Source organism: Aplysia californica, unplaced genomic scaffold (genome assembly GCF_000002075.1).
Source record: "Aplysia californica isolate F4 #8 unplaced genomic scaffold, AplCal3.0 scaffold00268, whole genome shotgun sequence".
Lineage (NCBI taxonomy): Eukaryota > Metazoa > Mollusca > Gastropoda > Aplysiida > Aplysiidae > Aplysia > Aplysia californica.
The window spans coordinates 334046-339045 of record NW_004797538.1 but is presented as its reverse complement, the minus strand read 5'-3'; the positions used below and the strand labels follow the sequence as shown (position 1 = coordinate 339045).

The 5000-nt window shown below is 38.9% G+C and overlaps 1 protein-coding gene across 1 annotated transcript in view; it reads left to right on the top strand.

Moving 5' to 3' along the window:
• The window catches only part of LOC101847433, a gene marked incomplete in the record, with an annotated part of 63318 nt that overhangs the window by 6267 nt on the left and 52051 nt on the right, over positions 1 to 5000 (top strand).

Sequence of the window (5000 nt, the reverse complement as noted above, 5' to 3'; positions counted from 1 at the left end):
CCAAACTTCTCATACAGGTAGGGCAATGCCCACCTTTTGTATAAGTCAAGATTTCTGGAAACCCCCGAAATCTGGGTTAGCCCACTTGTCCTTAAAAGCGACCAATTATGATAACACAAGGTTTCGTTTTGGATTTCTCTTTTTTCCGTATCAGGTCATATGAGCGTGCAGGACACATTAAACTTTTTTATATGGTAGGAAATTTTTAAATTTTGTCCGAGTGGCGACCAAAGCCCAGTCTTATCGATTTTTGACCACCAAGGGGTCTTTAACGTGTGCAACTTGCACACGGAAACGCTTCCTAGGAATTACAAAGTTCTAACTGACGTTTTGGGCTTGTTATGAGTTACTTAGACCATGAGGTCAGACACTTAATGTTCTATCTGATCTATCAAAATCATAAGAAATATTATTATTCGGAGTCGTTATCAAGATATTTAAAGAATTGCATTTTTAAAAGATTGACGAGTTGAGAAAGTCGACATTTTTAACGCCAAATTTCTCAAAAAAAATAGATTAGTTATTGAGCAAATAGAACGTTGTAATTCTAGGATAGCGACAAGTATGAGAGAAATCATTTGTGAGGCAGCGTGGTGGAATCAGGCTCTTGTCAAAATAATCAAAGTGAAGAAACTTTCAATATTCCGCAGGTTTGTGAATTTTTATCAAATTTTTGTTTTTTGGCTCAACACCTTTCATGCCCCTTAAAGAACTAATTTCGCAGTGGATTTTTCTGCAAAACGTTGATTAAAGGCATAAAAATGTAAATTTATAGTAACCACTGAAAACAGGTGACCCCCACCCCCTTCTTTCGCAAATATCTCGACTTGTATTCAAGATAAATGGATATTTTTTCATCCAAATAAAGACAAGTGAACACGCTTTAAGATGAAACCAATAACTCTACATGCCCAAAAATTGACGAGAGCCTGATTCCACCACGCTGCCTCACATTGATATTTCTAGGATTAACCCTCGACTAACAGTGAGTGAACGCATGCCTCCTCGATAGTTATTTACATAAACACCATCTCATATCATAAATCCCCATAGCCATAATATGATCTAAAATCACCATTGCTCTCAGCTCCTTGCCACACATCTATATTCCTTTAATCTCTATCGGTAACAATTACATGTTCAATAAGTATGTACGTAGAACACTTTTTTGGCACTATCATACGCACCTTCTTCTACTAATCAGATGGCGTCAATCTCATAGAATTGGGCAGGGCACATAAGATTAATAAGAAAAAAGAAATCATTATTTATTATTCAGAATTTACTGATCACAATCATGATCATTACACAAAAGCCAGCGATCTACAGAATAACCTTGACACACGTTTCGAGGGGAAATATTATATTATGACATTTTGTATTCTGTTCCTGAGTTTATCCCACACTAGTGATAACATAATTTTGACTGACCATGTGTTCGTTACGTAGCCTCTTGCGTTTCGTTTCGTTAGTTGTCCTTTTTTAAGTTCTTAAAATGATTTTTATGAAAAAAAATTATAACGGAGGTCATTCTCTCTCATTCTCTCTCTCCGCCTCGTGAATTATCTACCAGTTTTGACAGATGCGCTAAAACCATACACTTACTATTTTTATTTATCTCCCTGTCTATCTCTGACAGACCAACAGTAAAACATTCAGACAGAAAGGTAAAGAGAAGCAGACAGAGAAGACACAAGAGAAAGGTTAAGATATCCTTCCTCAGCTCATTTCCCCTTGGGTTACACTAAAACCTCAGCAACTAAGTTGTAATCTGCTTAATTTCCCGACACACACACACACACACACACACACACACACACACACACACACACACACACACACACACACACACAAGTGGCTGTATAAGGGCCTCGTGAGGGTCAGCTGTCCAGACGACAACAAAAGACGTTGGTCAGTCAGTAGTGGTAAACGAACACGCCTTTCCTGCAGTCTGAATGACCGTTCTAGCTTTAAGTGGTCTCGACAACATGGTCTGACGGATCGCGCGGGGTGAGAAAGAGAGGGCGTGTCAAAACTGTTGAGTGGAAAAACGATTCCGTCATATGTCAGTCACTTTTCTGTTTAGTTTTAGTAGAGGTTTTACGGCGCTCGCAACTGCATAAGGTCATATGAGCGCCAAGTCACTTTTCAAAATGGCGTGTTGCTATACCTCAGAATTACTTAGTTCTATCTGCTCAGTACCTAGTTTTGAGAAATTTGACGTCAAAGATTTTGAGTTTCACAATATTATCGCCACCTCAGAATTACATAGTTCTATCTGACATTATTGGCCGTTTTGTGTTATTAAGACTATGAAGTCAGAAACCAAGTGTTCTGTCTGCTCTATCAAAATCATACAATTACTCTGAGTCCTTTTCAATATATTCAAAGAATTGCATTTTAAATAGATTGACATGATATGAAACTCAAAATCTTTGACGTCAAATTTCCCAAAACTAGGTACTGAGAAGGTATAACGATGTAATTCTTAGGTAGCATTATGTCAAGCTTTTTCAAATGCAGTTCTTTGAATATCTTGATAACGACTACGAAAAATCGTTCAATTTTGATGGAGCAATAAATAGAGCATTTGATATCTGACCACATAGTCTTAGTAACTCAAAACGACCAAACTTGTCAGATAGAACTTTGTATCACTGAGGTAACGATCTCGCGGAGTCATGCACTAAGCATATCAATATACAGTCTGAGTCTTATGTCCCAGTAATCCTCAAGCAAACACTTGACACCAACACCTCGGGGCAGCGAAAGGCAATGCGTTGTGTCACAGAGTATCAAAGTAAGCCACACCACTGACTATGAATAAATGAATGCACAAAGTTGTATCAAGAAGTACTACAAAGAAAAGTACAGAATCACACAGCGCTATAGGGTATGGCAGAACAGGACATGGGCAGACAGTCACAAAGTAACAAAGGGTATCACACCACACCTCAAAGTATCATTAGCACGGCAGAGTATCAGACAGCATCACGCGGTATCATACAGAACCGAATGGTATCACAGAGCATCACAAAGTATCACACAGAATCGAATGGTATCATACAGAACTACAAAGTATCACCCAGCATCCCAAAGTATCACCCAGCACTATATTATTATGGTATCAAACAGCACCACAAAGTATCATACAGAACCACATGGTAGCAACATAAAGTATCACACAGAACCACATAGTATCATCACACAGCACCACATGGTATCTTACAGATTAAAAAAAATATGTGAGGCAGCGTGGTGGAATCAGGCTCTCATCAAAATAATCAAAGGGAAGAAACTTGCATTTTTCCGCAGGTTTGTGAATTTTTATAAAATTTTTGTTTTTTGGCTCAACACCTTTCATGCCCATTAAAGAACTGATTTGTGTGTGGATCTTTATGAAAAACGCTGATTAAAGGCCCAAAAAATAAAAAATTTCAGTTACCACGGACTCTTAAGCTCTGTAAATTACTAATCTTTGACGGCCATTTTCTGATTAATTTTACCTCTGAAAACAGGTAACCCCCACCTCCTTCATTCGCAAATATCTCGACTCGTATTCAAGATAAATGGATTTTTCCCCATCCAAATAATGACAAGTGAACAAGCTTTAAGATGATACCAATAACTCTACATGCTCAAAAATTGACGAGAGCCTGATTCCAATACGCTGCCTCACATATCACACAGAACCACAAAGTATCAAGCAGCGTCACAAAGTATCACCACCGCATGGTATCGTCACACAGAACCACAGGGTATCAGACAGAACTATGTCATGGTATCAAACAACACCCCAAAATATCACACAGAACCACAGGGTATCGCACATTAACAACATGGTATAAAACAGAGAGAACATAGCACAGCACCACAAATCAGGTTCGAACTTTTATCTTCCGTATTATGTTCCTCAAGATGACAGCCAAGTGTGCCAAAATCGTCGACTTCTACTTTTCACAGGCACTAGCAAAGATTCAGTTCCCGTTAGTGTTGCCCTCAGCTCGGCCCGACGTTGTGTCCTTGGGAGAGACACTTTACACAAATTTGCCTTGTGGCTCGGTCCGACGTTGTGTCCTTGGGAGAGACACTTTACACAAATTTGCCTTGTGGCTCGGTCCGACGTTGTGTCCTTGGGAGAGACACATAACAAAAATTTGCCTTGTGGCTCGGTCCGACGTTGTGTCCTTGGGAGAGACACTTTACACAAATTTGCCTTGTGGCTCAGTCCTTTCGGAGATGGACGTAACACTCGAAGGTCCAGCCTCTTAAATAACCTAACAGTAATAGTGTTCCTACGGGCATTACAATTATACAATTTGATTTCACCATTATTTTGTTATTGTTGAGTTGGATTTCAATACCAAAAATGTTGAAGTCGACTCCCAGGTAATACCGTCCATTTTTGATAGAAATGAGGCTTTAACCTTTTTCCTGCCACACCTGTCGAATAATTGCTATCTAAGAGAACGTACAGTCTCGGACAGGGCAATGAAGGAGATAACGACGCCATGAAACGATCCCATTTATTGTCGAGTATTGGCTTGATTGTCTACTAAACGTTAGATCTCTCTTTCAAGTCGTTGCATTGTTACTCGTAAACACGTATCTGTTCCTGTTAGCAGCTCCTCAAGAGTCTCCAATACAAGGTCTTATGGGATATTTTTAAAAATATATGTGGCATCATGGTGAAATCAATCGCTCGTCAAAATAATGAAATGAGAGGCAGCGTGGTGGAATCAGGCTCTCGTCAATTCTTGGGCATGTCGAGTTATTGATATCATCTTAAAGCTTATTCACTTGTCTTAATTTTGATGAAAAAAACATCTATTTATCTTGAATACAAGTCGAGATATTTGAAAATGAAGGAGGTGGGGGTCAGCTATTTTCAGAGGTAAAATTAGTGAGAAAATGGCCGCCAACGAATATTTAAATCCCTTAGCTTAAGAGTCCGCGGTAACTGAAAATTTACTCTTTTTTTGCCCTTAATTAACGTTTTT